We start from the raw sequence: 15,515 nt of genomic DNA on the forward strand, positions 1-15,515 counted from the left end.
GACACAGCTATATACAAATAATGTCAAAGGACATAAATTATGGTGATGCTGTGTATGATACAGCAAATCCTAACAAAGGGATATTTCAAAGTTAACCCAATTTCCAAGTAATGTGATTATAGCAATAACTACCTGTTGCCTCTTAAACCCTAAGACAGCAGGAACCTCCCAATTCCTCTATAGAGCCTATATTTCTCTAGTCCAGGAACCTCTAGGGTGAGGCTCACTTTCCTGCATGCTTCTCTCAATTCATACCAAATGATATTGCATCCACCCATCCCAACCTAATCAGTGCAATAAGTACCACCTCAGCATACTTGACTTTAGTCTCTGTCCAGAGATGTCAGGCGTGGAATGTCAACCCTTCAGCCTCATTACTTGGGTGAGACCTTTCCTTTCATAGGATTCCCTAATTCCGTCCCAGGAGGTTCACTTCCTAACAAAGTCCCAAAACCTATATATAGACCAGGTCCCATGAGATAGGGCATATGTTCATGTGTATCCATAAATTAGGGCAAAATATATACCTGAAAGCAAAAGTACACAATAGTCTGCAGTGAGTCAGTATAAAGTTACTAATGAGATAGTGTCTACTTAGACTTAAATACCATCCTCACCTACTTCCTATTACACTCCCCTCAGTCACTCCAAAGCTAACTTTATCAAAGCAAGGACTGCAAAAGCTGAATAAGGGCAAGAGACTGGCATACTTCAATGATGACTCTTTAGTCACTATTAGGCCATCCCATCAACTGGGGCCCTAGTCGAGGAGTCCTGAGATTCCCAAACAGACATGATGGGTCTAGACCTCGAATAAATCCCTCTCTCCATTGTTACCAGTCATCTCTATCAGGAACAACAAAAATAGAACCCTTTGTGGGCCCCCCACAGGACCTTGCCCTCAACTTGGATCAACAATGGTAGAGAATGTTCCATCCTCCAAAGGGAGGATGGACAACATACTCTATGCTACACCTAAGGAAGATGGGTCGATACTAGGGCAGCTTGGAATGTTCCTACTCATGACCACAGAATGTGAGCTCAGACCTACAGGGATGCAGAGATTACATAGGCTCCGAAGCTGAATATGGGCCCCAGATCACATCAAATCGATGGGATTTACAGTCAACAATATATATATACCTTTCCCAGATTTGGGAGATACTCTCTGTCCTGATCCAGCTTTCTGGTCCTTTTCCAAGCCATGACATCATCTCCCCAGACAATAACTTGGATCCACCTGCATATCAGATTTCAGGCTCAGGGGAAAAAAAAAAACTAGTATAGCCACAGGCCCTTTGGAATATAACTAAAATATGCCAGCTAGCTATCTACAAAACAGAGATTCCCCCCCAACTCTTCATCTGCATTATTCCAGCCTTTAGGTTCATAATTAGTCAACAGTTTGTTTGGCTTTATATATTAATTCTCTTTTCAACCACCAGGTTCCAGATGCTAGCACGATGCCAACCAGATTTCCCTGGACAGATAACCCCACCAATGTGTCCTGGAGCTCTGATTCCGCAGAACTCCACCCCACTAGGGAAAAAGAGAGGCAGGCAGGGAGTATGGATTGACCTGTCAACACCCATGTTCAGCGGGGAAGCAATTACAGAAGCCAGACCTTCCACCTTCTGCATCCCACAATGACCTTGGGTCCATACTCCCAGAGGGTTAAAGAATAGGAAAGCTATCAGAGGAAGGGATGGAATACATATTTCTGGTGGTGGGAACTGTGTGGAGCTGTACCCTTCTTATCCTATAGTTTTGTCAGTGTTTCCTTTTTATAAATATATATTGATCTAAAAAAAAAAAAGAAATAAGAATCATCAGATGTGTACACTTCTCTGCCAAACTGTTTTTCAGGTATGAAGAAGAAACCAAAAGCTTCCCAAAAACTGAAAGAATTCACCAACCCTGTCTTTCTAGAGTTACTGAAAGGAGTCCCGCAGGAAAAGAAGTAAAGGGAATTCTAACTCCAAAGGAGGTCATATGTGGTAGAGTAAAAGTGAGAACTCAGACAACAGCAACAAAAGGAATGAACTTATAAGAGAAGGTAAGGCAGAAAGGACAGAGTGCTGTGACCAGTGCTGGTGAACCAAGGTCAACTATCAAAGATCTAGACATCAGAGACCCTTAAACGTTAATCTTTGCTTCACCTTTGCTGGAAGAAGAAGGAAAAGTGTTGAGTAGGATGTGTCGAGAGAGAGAGTTGACTGCTTGATAAAGGGATGGGAGGGCTAGGAGAGAGGGCTTGGGGTCTATGTCTGGGTGCAGGGGGGAAGAATACATAGCAGATACCTGCTATGTAAAACTGAGAAGACATATACATGCATAAACAAATGCTCTGTAATTGATGATAATAATAATAATGAAATATACACTAAAATACTTGGCACTATCAAGTAATCTGGTTTGCAATGTACTTTTTTTTTTTTTTTTTTTTTTTGCCATGAGAGATATCATGAGGGCTCAGTGCAGGCACTACAAATCCACTGCTTCCAGTGGCCATTTTTTGTTTCTTTTTATAACTCTTATTAGATAGGACAGAGAGAAATTGAGGGAGGACAGGGAGCTAGAGGGAGAGAAATACAGACACTTTTAAGGATCCCGGTTCCAGCTCCCGGCTCCCCATCTGCAGGGGAGTCGCTTCACAAGCAGTGAAGCAGGTCTGCAGGTGTCTGTCTTCCTCTCACCCTCTCTGTTTTCCCCTCCTCTCTCCATTTCTCTCTGTCCTATCCAATAATGACGACATCAACATAACTACAACAATAAAAAAGCAACAAGGGCAACAAAAGGGAATAAATAAATAATAATAAAATCTTTATAAAAAAAATACAACCCTCCTGCACTGCTGGTGGGAATGTAAATTGGTCCAACCTCTGTGGAGAACAGTCTGGAGAACTCTCAGAAGGCTAGAAATGGACCTACCCTATGACCCTGCAATTCCCCTCCTGGGGATATATCCTAAGGAACCCAACACATCCATCCAAAAAGATCTGTGTACACATATGTTCTTGGCAGCACAATTTGTAATAGCCAAAACCTAGAAGCAACCCAGGTGCCCAACAACAGATGAGTGGCTGAGCAAGTTGTGGTATATATATATATATATATATATATATATATATATATATATATATATATATATATATATATATATATATATATATATATATACACAATGGAATACTACTCAGCTGTAAAAAATGGTGACTTCACCGTTTTCAGCTGATCTTGGATGGACCTTGAAAAAATCATGTTGAGTGAAATAAGTCAGAAACAGAAGGATGAATATGGGATGATCTCACTCTCAGGCAGAAGTTGAAAAACAAGATCAGAAAACAAAACACAAGTAGAACCTGAAATGGAATTGGCGTATTGCACCAAAGTAAAAGACTCTGGGGTGGTGGGTGGGGAGAATACAGATCCATGAAGGATGATGAATGACATAGTGGGGGTTGTATTGTTAAATGGGAATCTGGGGAATGTTATGCATGTACAAACAATTGTATTTACTGTTGAATGTAAAACATTAATTCCTCAATAAAGAATTTAAAAAAAAAATACAGACACTTGCAGACTGGCTTCACTGCTTGTAACTCCCCTGTAGATGGGGAGAGGGGCTTGAACCCAGGTCCTTTTGCACTTGGTAATATGTGTCCTTAACCAGATGCACCACCGCACAGTACCCTACAATGTACTCTCAGAGAAAGAAAGGTATAGATAAATAATAGGTAGGTGTGAAGATGGATGGATGAGATATAAAATGTCAACTAAAACACATGCGTGAATAGTACCAGGAATTTTGGGCTCATTTTTGTTACTTTTCTCTAAGTCTTTGTAGAGCTACAGTTTAAAAACTTTAAAAAAAATTGAACTGGGGGGTTCCTGGAAGATGGCGGACTGAGAAGCTACTAGTGGCTTGAGCTCTGATCACATCTTCTGGAAACATCACCAGGTTCCAGATGTCGTCAGGATGCCGACCAGGCTTCCCTGGACTGAAGACCCCACCAATGTGTCCTGGAGCTCTGCTTCCCCAGAGACCCACCCTACTGGGGAGAGAGAGAGACAGACTGGGAGTATGGACCGACCAGTCAACGCCCATGTTCAGCGGGGAAGCAATTACAGAAGCCAGACCTTCTACCTTCTGCAACCCACAATGTCCCTGGGTCCATGCTCCCAGAGGGATAGAGAATGGGAAAGCTATCAGGGGAGGGGGTGGGATATAGAGAATGGGTGGTGGGAATTGTGTGGAATTGTACCCCTCCTACCCTATGGTTTTGTTAATTAATCCTTTCTTAAATAAAAAAAATTGAACTATGAAAAATGAATCGGGGGAGTCAGGCAGTAGCGTAGCGGGTTAAGCGCATGTGCCTTGAAGCACAAGGACCGGTGCAAGGCTCCGGGTTCGAACCCCCGCTCACCACCTACAGGGGAGTCGCTTCAAAGGCGGTGAAGCAGGTCTGCAGGTGTCTGTCTTTCTCTCCCCCTCTCTGTCTTCCCCTCCTCTCTCCATTTCTCTCTGTCCTATCCAACAATGACGACATCAGTAACAACTATAATAATAACCACAACAATGATAAAACAACAAAGGGCAACAAAAGGGGAAAAAATAGCCTCCAGGAGCAGTGGATTGGTGGTGCAGGCACTAAGTCCCAGTAATAACCCTGGAGGCAAAAAAAAAAAGAGAGAGAGAGAGAGAGAGAGAGAGAGAGAAAGAAAGAAAGAAAGAAAGAAAGATGAAAAAGGAAAGTGTATGCACCATCGGGATCCAGATGATGTATCACCCAGAAGGGTGACCACCTTGCCACATCTGCAGCCTGGGCTGGAATCTCAGCACTGCATGGGAGGCGCTATGGTACCAGGGCAAAAGTTGAGTGCTGGGTGTTTCTTTCTCTTTCAGAATAAAACACTGACCAAGGAACAAGGGAAGCATGCACGATGTTTCAGTGCTGAAGACAAAGGGTCCAACCGCCTATGGAGTCTTACAGAGCCATGTGAGACAATCAACATAGGAGCACATAGCGCAGAACCACTTCAGCCAGTTCATTTGGGGGTCTGTAAGGACGACACCCACGCCAACGCGCCTCTTCCAGGTAGGACAGGCAATGTTTCTAGTCACTTTGCCCCTCTCTTCCGCCACCACCATCCAATGCACCCTGAAAGAAGGCCCAGCCTCTTGGGGAGGCAGCAGGATGGAGGGAGGTGAGTAATCACTGATGGATTTGCAAACCTGTGGTTTCTTCTGCTCCCCCACCCCTTAACATTTAGGGCCAGCCTCAGCCCTTCTGGCTCCACAGATGTTCAGTGTTCAGGGGAGATGAAATAGAGACCCACCGAGTCCTGGACAAAGTGTTTTTATAAACTCATGAAAAGAGTCCTTATTAGAAAGGGCTTAAGAAGGAGGCAGGCATGAGGGGGTTGACACATGTCGGATGGTTTCTGCTGGCTCCTGGCAGACTCTGATCATTAGCAGATCTGTTCTGGGTAGGCTCAGTGTCAGTTCCACATGATGAGATTTTAGGGGATTTATGCACGGAACTTTCCTACAAAGCGAGGGATTATAGGGCAGATTAAGCAGCTCCAAGAAGCAAAGGTTCTGGCTCCTCTGTCTTAAGTTTTTCACCAGCTTTTGAAAAGAGGCCCTTGATCAGGGGTTCTGTGGCCTCACCCCAGAATTCCTGTCTCCTACTGACTGACTCTAAAACAAGCACACACGTACAAAAACATCAGTGAGTTTCTCTTACTGTCAAATCACTGTAGAACACTGGAATGCTGTCTTAAAAATATGTAAAAACAGGATGAAAGACGAGATGTGCTGTCAATCAATGCAGTCACTATTAAGATTCTAACATGTCTCTTCTTTCTGTGTGTAAATGCATGTATGCATGCATGTGTGTGCTCATGTGTAAGTGTGGGGGGCTCCAAAGGCAGGCTGGGTCAACACACTCTGCCACTCAGGGAAGACGGGTCCTGCAGTGAGTGCCACCTGGAATGTTCCCAGCTATGACCGCAGAATGCAAGCTCAGACCTATAGGGTTGCAGAGGTTACGCAGGCTCCTGTGCTAAATATGGACCCCAGATCAGATAGGGTTTACAGTTAACAATATTTATATACTCTCCCCATATTTAGGAGTTACTCTCTTCCCTAGTGCAGCTTCTAGTCCTATTTCCAACTCTGGCAATACTTTTAGTTCACCTGTATGTTAGCTGTGGGGCTCAGATAAAATTAGTGAAGACATGGGCCCCTTGGAATTATACCTAAAATAGACCTACTAACTTTTTTCAAAATAGAGACCTCAAATCTCATCTGCTATATTACTACCTCTAGGTTCCTGATTATTAAACCATTTGTTATGCTTTATATTTTAATGCTTTTCAGCCACCAAGTTGCAGATGTTACCATGACGCCAACCTGACTTCCCTGGGCAGAAGACCTCACCAATGTATCCTGGAACCCCACCTCCCCAGAGCCTTGCACCTGTAGGAAAAGAGAGAGACAGGCTGGGGGTGTGGATCCACCTGCCAATACCCATGTCCAGCAGAGAAGCAGTTACAGAAGCCAGACCTTCCACCTTCTGCTCCCCATAATGATCCTGGGTCCATGCTTCCAGAGGGATAAAGAATAGGAAAGCTTCCAGTGGAGGGGATGGGACACAGAACTCTGGTGGTGGGAATTACGTGGAATTGTACCCTTCTTATCCTATGGCCTTTTCGATCATTATTAAATCAATTAAAAAACTTCTAATGTGTTTCTTTTTCTGTGTGTAAATATACATATATGTGTGTGTGTGTGAGCCCATGTGTAAGTGTGGGGGGGCCCACTTTCTTGGAAAAAGACAAGGGAGGCAGGCGGTGACATACCTAGTTGAGTGTACACATTACAGTGAGAAAGGACCCAGGTTCAAGCCCCTGGTCCCCACCTGCAATGGGAAAGCTTCAAAAGTGGTGAAGCAGGTGTCTCTCTGTTTCTCTCTCTCTCCCCCTCCCCTCTCAATTTCTCATTCTCTATTTAATAACTAAATTAAAATTTAAATAAGAGAGAGAGAGGAAGACAAGACAAGGAAGAAGGACAGAGGAAGTGGAGGTGACAAGCTCTAAAGTAAGATGGAGTGAATGTGAATCTCATACTTACATTCTTTGACTCCATGACCATGGCCAAATCATTTCACCTCCACCACACAGACATAAAGCAGGAATGTAGTTTCTCCTTCGTGAGAAACATGATGATTAAATGAGACTGAACTCAGTGAATACAGGGCATTCAGGACACTGCCCAACATAAAGTAAATCCCTTCCACGTGGCAATTAAATCAATCTCAACAAACTCATTAGCTTCTTTCTTGTCAGAAGTGAGATTGCTGGGCTAGCCTGAGGGTGTTTCTTCCTGGGCACGTGTTTTTTGGGTTGGAGAGAACTCAACCAGAGCCAACCTAGGCTGCTGCTTACTCAGCGATGTGGGAGAGGAACCAGGAACTCTTGGCTGAGCGGGAACGCAATGCAATGCCTTTATTAATCAGAGAAAAATGCCTTTATATCTTCTGAAATGGAAGTGGCAGGTCTGAAAAGGAAATGTGTAGGAGAGGGGGTGGAGAGAAGAAAAAAAGGGCGAAGGTAGCAAGTTTCCATCTAACCAATGGGGATTAAACCAATACCCTGCAGGCAGGATGAGAATCAGGCAAAACAATGATTATGTAAATAGACCACAGCCTAAGCAATTCAGGGGACCTGGCATAATGACCAACACAAAATCGTCTGAGCAATGCAAATCTCTCTCTTTTCTTTATATATATATTTATTCCCTTTTGTTGCCCTTGTTATTTTATTGTTGTAGTTATTATTGTTATTGTTGTTGGATAGGACAGAGAGAAATGGAGAGAGGAGGGGAAGACAGAGAGGGGGAGAGAAAAACAGACACCTGAAGACCTGCTTCACCACCTGTGAAGCGACTCCCCTGCATGTGGGGCCACGTGTGCTTAACCCGCTTCACTACCGCCCAACTCCCAAATCTCTTATCTTTTCTGAAAGTCTTGTAAAATGATCACTGAGTTCCTGAATCTTAACTTTAGCTTCTTGAAGTGATTCATAATGAGTTTCCTGAACTCTTCTATTTCCATCATTTTTTCTACGTCTGTGTCTGTCTACACATTTGAGGTTTCTGTCTTTGGCTGGCTGTGTATTTCTCAGCTTCCCCATTTAGTGTTATTTTGTTGTACCAGGAGGAGGCGCTATGGCGAAGGTGTTTGATTGCCCTATTTTTATGTTTAGGTGGTGGAGGGGAGATTTCATCCTGAGTCACCAGGCCTGGTCAGTGTCCCTGCTGTCAACATAGGGCCCCCTCTTTCTGTTGCTCTAGCTTCTGTGGGGCAACAGCATTGAAAATAGTTGTAAATGACTAAGTTTTTCAGTGATTTTTTTTTTCTTTTCTTTTTACCAATTTTTTGTTGATTCAACTCAGACCTGAAAGTGGTGTAGCTCAGCTGCCAGTCTCCCAATTTGGCACCAGCCGTCCCTGGGCACCGGCGTTTAGTCCTGGGAACTGCTCCCTCACCTCCTTTCCATACACCAGCCACATGTGTCTGTTCTCACCTGTGGCTTAGGTAGATTCCATTCTTCTTCTCATTCTTCTCCTCCTCCTCCTCCTCCTCTTCCTCCTCCTTCTCCTTCTCCTCATCTTCCTTCTCCTCCTCCTTCTCCTTCTCCTCGTCTTCCTTCTCCTCCTCCTTCTTTTTTGGTATTTGTGTATAATACTTTATTATTTAAATGTATTTATTATTTACTGGATAGAGACAGAGAAATCAAGAGGGGAGCAGGGAAGAGAGACACCTGCAGCATTGCTTCAATGCTTGTGAAGCTTTCCCCATGCAAGTGAGGCCTGGTCTTGAACCTGGGTCCTTGTGTACTGTAACGTATCAGTTCAACTGGGTGCACCACTGCCTGGCCCCAGGGATAATACTTTAAACAGGAACTAATTTGTTGATTTCACAAAAGCATAAATGGGTTTGATAGTTGTAAAAATTCGATCACTTTTTGTCATTGATCTAAATTAATTGCAAAAACAAATTAAAGAATTACATGCCATAATTTCATGTGTTAAATCTGTAATCACTTCTCTTTCTCTCTCGGCAAATTCAGCTTCTTAAAATTTTATTTAACTTTTTAAAATTTTTGTGAAGCCCCCCTGCTGCAGATGGGGTTCAGGGGCTTGAACCTGGGTCCTTGTATGCAACTGGGTGGACCACAGCTTAGCACATGCAATCGGGTTTTTTTTTTCTTTTGACTGGCTTAAATTTTTTTTAAATTTCTTTATTGGGGATTAATGTTTTACAGTTGACAGTAAATATACTAGTTCGTACATGCATAACATTTCTAAGTTTTCCACATAACAATACAACCCCCACTAGGTCCTCTGTCTTCCTTTTTGGACCTGTACTCTCCCCCCACACACACCCTTAGGTGGGTTTCTTTTTTCTTTCCTTTTTTTTTAAAAAATATTTATTCATTCCCTTTTGTTGCCCTTGTTATTTTATTGTTGGAGTTATTATTGTTGTTGTCATTGTTGGATAGGACAGAGAGAAATAGAGAGAGGAGGGAAAGACAGAGAGGGGGAGAGAAAGACAGACACTTGCAGACCTGCTTCACCCCCTGTGAAGCGACTCCCCTGTAGGTGGGGAGGTGGGGGCTCAAACCAGGATCATTATGCCGGTCCTTACGTTTTGCGCCATGTGCACTTAATTTGTTGTGCTACCACCCAACTCCCTTCTTTCCCTTTTTTAACAGTTGTTTCTTAGACTCAGACCCAGAAGCAGTGAACCTCAGCTTGGTGCCAGCCGTCCCTGCATATGGACTTTTAGTCCTGGGTATCTCTCCTTCACCTCTTTTCTGTCCTGTACTCACACCTGTCTGTACTCACCTGTGGCTGGGTGGGTTTACAAAGAAACCCTGGTCCTAATTTGCTGAGTTTTCAGGTGATTTTCACTGCTTTTCCTAGTTTACCAGGGAGAGTGAAATGAGGCTAGCCACACCTCCCGAAGTGTCTAGGTGTTTTCTATTAAAGTATCATGTTATAGGGCTGGGGAGATACTGCAATGATTATGCAAAGACACTAAACATTTTATTTCATCTTATCAGTGATTTAATATTGATTTACAAAATATGAGATAACAGGGGTCTGATTCCACACCGTTCCCACCTCCAGAGTTCTGTGTTCCACTCTCTCCAGTGGAAACTGCTGTAGTTCCCCCAAGGTCACAGATTTGGGTTGACTATAAATACCTATATTTCTATATATTTACCTATTCTTTGCTACAGTTCTGCCTTCTCTTCTTTTTATTTCTTTCTTTTTTGCCTCCAGGGTTATTGCTGGGGCTCAGTGCCTGCACCATGAATCCACTACTTCTGGAGGCTATTTTTTCCCCTTTTGTTGCCCTTTATTTTTTTTATCTTTGTTGTGGTTATTATTGTTGTTGTTGATGTCATTGTTGTTGGATAGGACAGAGAGAAATAACCTGCAGACCTGCTTCACTTCTTGTAAAGCAACCCCCTGCAGGTGGGGAGCTGGGGGCTTGAACTGAGATCCTTGCGCCAGCCCTTGTGCTTTGCGCCATGTATGCTTAACCCGCTGTACTACGGCCCGACCCTCCTTCTTTTCCTTTCTAAGTCACACCTACATTTATTGCTACATCTGAATATCCTTCTCTTGTTGTCCTCTTTGTTCTCTGGGTCCTGATGGAGTTGGAGTTCAGAGCCCTCTTATGATCTTCCCCCTAACATTTCTCCCACTCTGGGGGTATGGACCAAAAAATGCTATGGGGAGCAGAAGGTGGGAGTTCTGGCTTCTGTAATTGACATGGGTGTAGGCAGGTGGATCAATAAACAGACTCTTTTTTTTTTTTTTTTTTTTTTTACCAGAGCACTGCTCAGCTCTTGGCTTATGGTGGTGCTGGGGATTGAACCTGGGACTTTGGACCTTAAGGCACGAGAGTCTCTTTGCATAACCATTATGCTATCTACCCCCACCTGCAAAGAGACTTTCATGCCTGAGGGACCAAAGGTCCCAAGTTCAATCCCCAATACCACCATAAACCAGAGCTGGTTAGAGCTCAGATGGTAGGAAGAAAGAAAGAAAGAAAGAAAGAAAGAAAGAAAGAAAGAAAGAAAGAAAGAAAGGAGAAAGAAAGAGAAAGAAAGAAGAAAGAAAGAGAGAAAGAAAGAAAGAAAGAAAGAAAGAAAGAAAGAGGGGTGAGGGAGGGAGAGAAGGGGAGGAATATTGTGTTGCAGAGAGGCTATTTACCTATTTTACATTTGCATGCTTCCTTGTTGTTTATTCAAGTGTGGGATATTTATAAGTAAATAGCTACACTACTTTCACTCAGAGTTGCTGACACAGAGGCTGTGATCTGCCAAATCCTTTAAATTTGAAAAGGTTTCAAGGCTTAGCTACCAAAAAGGTGACTTTCTCCCATTCCAGAAAGGATTTTTGCATTCCTACCATTCAGGTTTCTCTCATCTTTCACAAGCTCTCTAGGTAGCACCCCTGCAGACCGCCCCCTCTCTCCTCCACAATAACCCACACCTGGAGTACATAGAACCAGGAGGAACACCAAGGATACCCACTGAGCAGGGCTCCATGCCAGACCCCAGACTGTGCAGAGACATCATCTCAGCAGGAGGCAAATGCCCATTTGGGGATCAGGAGACTGGAGCTCAGTCAAGTGCAGAACCCACCCAAGCTTATACCATCTCAATAGGCAGCAGAGTTTGGCCTTGGACCCAAACTCCCAATCTGAGAACCATGTGCCCTGGAACTTGTGCCAGATGCAGGAGGAGGCCCCTGAGGGCTTCTGGGTGCCCCACAGCCTGGCCCCAACTCTCAGGCTATGCTCTGCTTGGCTCTGGCCGTGCTGCCACCAACCCAGCAGCGGGAACAGTAGGGCCTGCCCAGCACTATCTCCCTGTTGCCCGGCCTGGGATTCCCAGCATTCTAGGGAAGGAGACACAGCTCCATGGAAATATCCACCTGGGGGCTGGGCGGTGGTGCATCCTGGTGAAGCACACATAACACTGTGCACAAAAACCAGTTCAAGGATCCAGGTTCGAACCTGCACTCCGCACCGGCAGGGGGGAAGCTTCACAAGTGGTGAAGCTGGTCTGAAACTGTCTCTCTTTCTCTCTCCCTCTCTGTCTCTCTGTCTCCCCCTCCTCTCTCATTTTCTCTCTGTCCTTTCCAAACAAATGTGAAAAAAAAGGAAAAAATGGGCGCCAGGAGCAGTGGATTCACAGTGCAGGCATCGAGCCCTGCTAACCCTGGAGGTGAAAGGAAGAGAGAGAGAAAGGGGGGGGAGGGGAGGGGAAGGGGTAAGGGGAGGGGAGAGGAGAGGAAGGGAGGGGAGGGAAAAGGAGAGAAGGGGAGAGGAGGGGAAGGGAGGGAAGGGGAGGGGAAGGGAGAAGAGGGGAGAGGAGAGGAGAGGAGAGAAGAGGAGAGGAGAGGAAGGTAGGGAGGGGAGGGGAGGGGAGAGGAGAGGAGAGGAAGGGAGGGAGGGGAGGGGAGAGGAGAGGAGAGGAGAGGAAGGTCGGGAGGGGAGGGGAGGGGAGGGAGGGAGGGGAGAGGAGAGGAAGGGAGGGAGGTGAGAGGAGAGGAGGGGAAGGGAGGGAGGGGAGGGAAGGGGAGAGGAGAGGAGAGGAGGGGAGAGGAAGGAAGGGAAGGGGAGGGGAGGTAGGAGAGGAGAGGGGAGGAGAGGAGGGGAGAGATATGGACACAGGCAGAGTTTTTATGGGCTGAAAGGAGCCTTTCTACCTGCTGCTGTTTTTGGTTTTGATTTTTTGTTTGTTTGTTTTGTTTGTTTTAAGTTTCCAGTTCTGTTAGGCCAGCCTTGCCAACAAGGATAGGGGCCCTTCTAGTAACTGTCCTGTACTAGGAAAGAGAGGTGTTTTGTGAGGTTTGTAAAGTCTCTGGCCTTCTAAGACCTAGTGTTCCCCTCCCTCCTCCAACGCGGCTCAGGACAGACAGCCAATTGTCCAACTCCACCGCTCTCAGTGGCCATTTCTTTCTTCCCGTTCATTTATTTTCCCCCCTTCTTTCTTTTACTTGACAGAACAGAGAGAATTTGAGAAGGGAAGTAGGCGGTGTTGCATCTGATTAAGTGCACACCACAGTGCATGTGCAAGGACCTAGGTTCAAGTCCTGGTTTCCACCTGCAGCACTGCAGGAGCTGGGGGATGGGAGTCAGTGCCCCTGTTACCTAGTGAGGAGTCTCCTGAGCTCAAAGAAGAAGGACACACAGACCTCTCCACCTCTGACTAATGAATCTTTGGAGGAACTTGAGGATGGGAGCTCTTCTGGTGAGTGGCTGTGGACTGAGAGGGGATCCCAGGCAGACGACCAGGACATGATCTGGGGCAGGAACTTGGCTCTGTCCTTACACAGGACTGAAGCCCTTCTTCCCTGGAGGGACCGTGACCATCTGATAAGGATCCCACCTCTGGGCAAGAAGGGCGTTCCTCTCTTCCATCTCTCTGGTGGAAGTTGATAGCAACAGTCTTTTTTTTTCTTAATTTATTGGGAGGATTAATTATTTGCAGTCTGGATATATTGCACTAAAGTAAAAGAATCTGGGGTGGTGGGAGTGTTCAGGCCCTGGGATATTGTGGAAGAGGAGAAAGTAGAGGAGGTTGAATTGTTCTGTGGAAAACTGGGAAATGTTACACTCCTGTGTTTTACTGTTGACTGTAAATCATTAATCCCACAATAAAGAAGAAATTTTGCAGTCAGTAGTAAATGCAGTTGCTGGTACATGTGTAAATGTCTCAGGTTTCTGCAGAATACTCTGAGCCCCCACCCAGGCCTCCTCCACCTCGTGCAGCAGGACCTGAAGGTCCTCACCCCCCGGAGGTCTTTACTTGGGGCAACACCAAACCAGCCCAGGATCTGCTTTGTGTTTCCCCTTCTGCTCTTACTTCTCAGCTTCCATCTCTGTCCACGAGTGACATCATCCTGTATTCTTCCTTATCTTTCTGGCTGATCTCAATTAATTTACTATTCAACTCACTAAATTATGATTCCTTCAAGGCCCATTCAAGATGGGGTGAAGAAGGTGAATTTGTCATTCTTTTTACGTTTTTATTAGTGATTTAATATTAATTTACAAAATTATAAAATAACAGGGGTACAATTCCACACCTTTCACATAAATAAAGCTCTATGTCCAAATTCCCTCTGCTGGAAACTGTGTTAGTTCTCCCAAGACCACAGATATGGGTTCAGTATTATTTCCATAACTATCTATATTTACATATATTCCCCCCCTTCTTCTTACTATGGTCCTGCCTTCTCCTCCTTTCTAAGTGTCACACTTACCTCTTCTTTTTTTTAAATATGTATTTTATTTATTTATTCACTTTTGTTGCCTTTGTTGTTTTGTGGTTGTAGTTATTATTGTTATTGATGTTGTTGTTGGATAGGACAGAGAGAAATGGAGAGAGGAGGGGAGACAGAGAGGGGGAGAGAAAGACAGACACCTCCAGACCTGCTTCACCCCCTGTGAAGTGACTCCCCTGCAGGTGGGGAGCCTAGGGTGGGGGGGCTCTAACTGGGATTCTTACACCAGTCCTTGTGCTTTGTGCCACCTGTGCTTAACCCACTGCACTACCGCTCGACTCCCCACACTTACTACTTCTTTTTTTTTTTTTTTCCTCAGAGTGTCTTATCCTCATGGATCTCGGTACAGGTCTATGATAAGATTCTCATCACAGAGAACACACTCACTACTTCTAAATGTCCTCCCCCCGCCCTTTTTTTTTCCCTCTTCTTTCTATAGGTCCTGATGGGATTGGATTTCAGAGCCTTCTAGTCATCTTCCCCTAACATTTACTCCTCTGGGAGTTTGAACCAAATTTTTTTCTTTTTTGCCTCCAGGGTTATTGCTGGGGCTCAGTGTCAGCACTACAAATCCACTGCTCGTAGAAGTCATTTCTCCCACTTAATTGGACAGGACAGAGAGAAATTGAGAGGGGAGGGAAGATAGAGAGGAAGAGAGGAAGAGAGGCACCTGCAGTGGACCAAAATTCTTTATGGGGAGCAGAGGGTGTGAGTTCTGGCTTCTGTAATTGCTTCTCTGCTGAACATGGGTGTTGGCAGGTGGATCCACACCCCCAGCTTGTCTCTGTCTTTCCCTAGTGGGGCAGGGCTCTGGGGAGGTGGGGCTCCAGGAAACATTCCCCTACCCAGGGAAGTCAGGATGGAATCATGATAGAGAGCAGCTTGGTGGCTGAAAGGTAGTAAGATATAAGATAGGACATGTTTAACAAACATAAACCATAATGTAGGAAAATAGAAGATGGGAATAAGGATTTTAGTACGGAAAGAAGCTAGGAAGTCTAAGTATGGTTTAGGGGCCCATGACTGGTGTTTTTGCTAGTGCTTAATAACTAACCTGCAGGTGGACTAAAAGTATTGTCTGGGTAGATGGTGTCAGAGTTGAAAATAGGACTAGAAAGCTGGACTAGGGCAGAGA

The sequence above is a fragment of the Erinaceus europaeus genome, chromosome 13 (assembly GCF_950295315.1).
Source record: "Erinaceus europaeus chromosome 13, mEriEur2.1, whole genome shotgun sequence".
Classification (NCBI taxonomy): Eukaryota; Metazoa; Chordata; class Mammalia; order Eulipotyphla; family Erinaceidae; genus Erinaceus; species Erinaceus europaeus.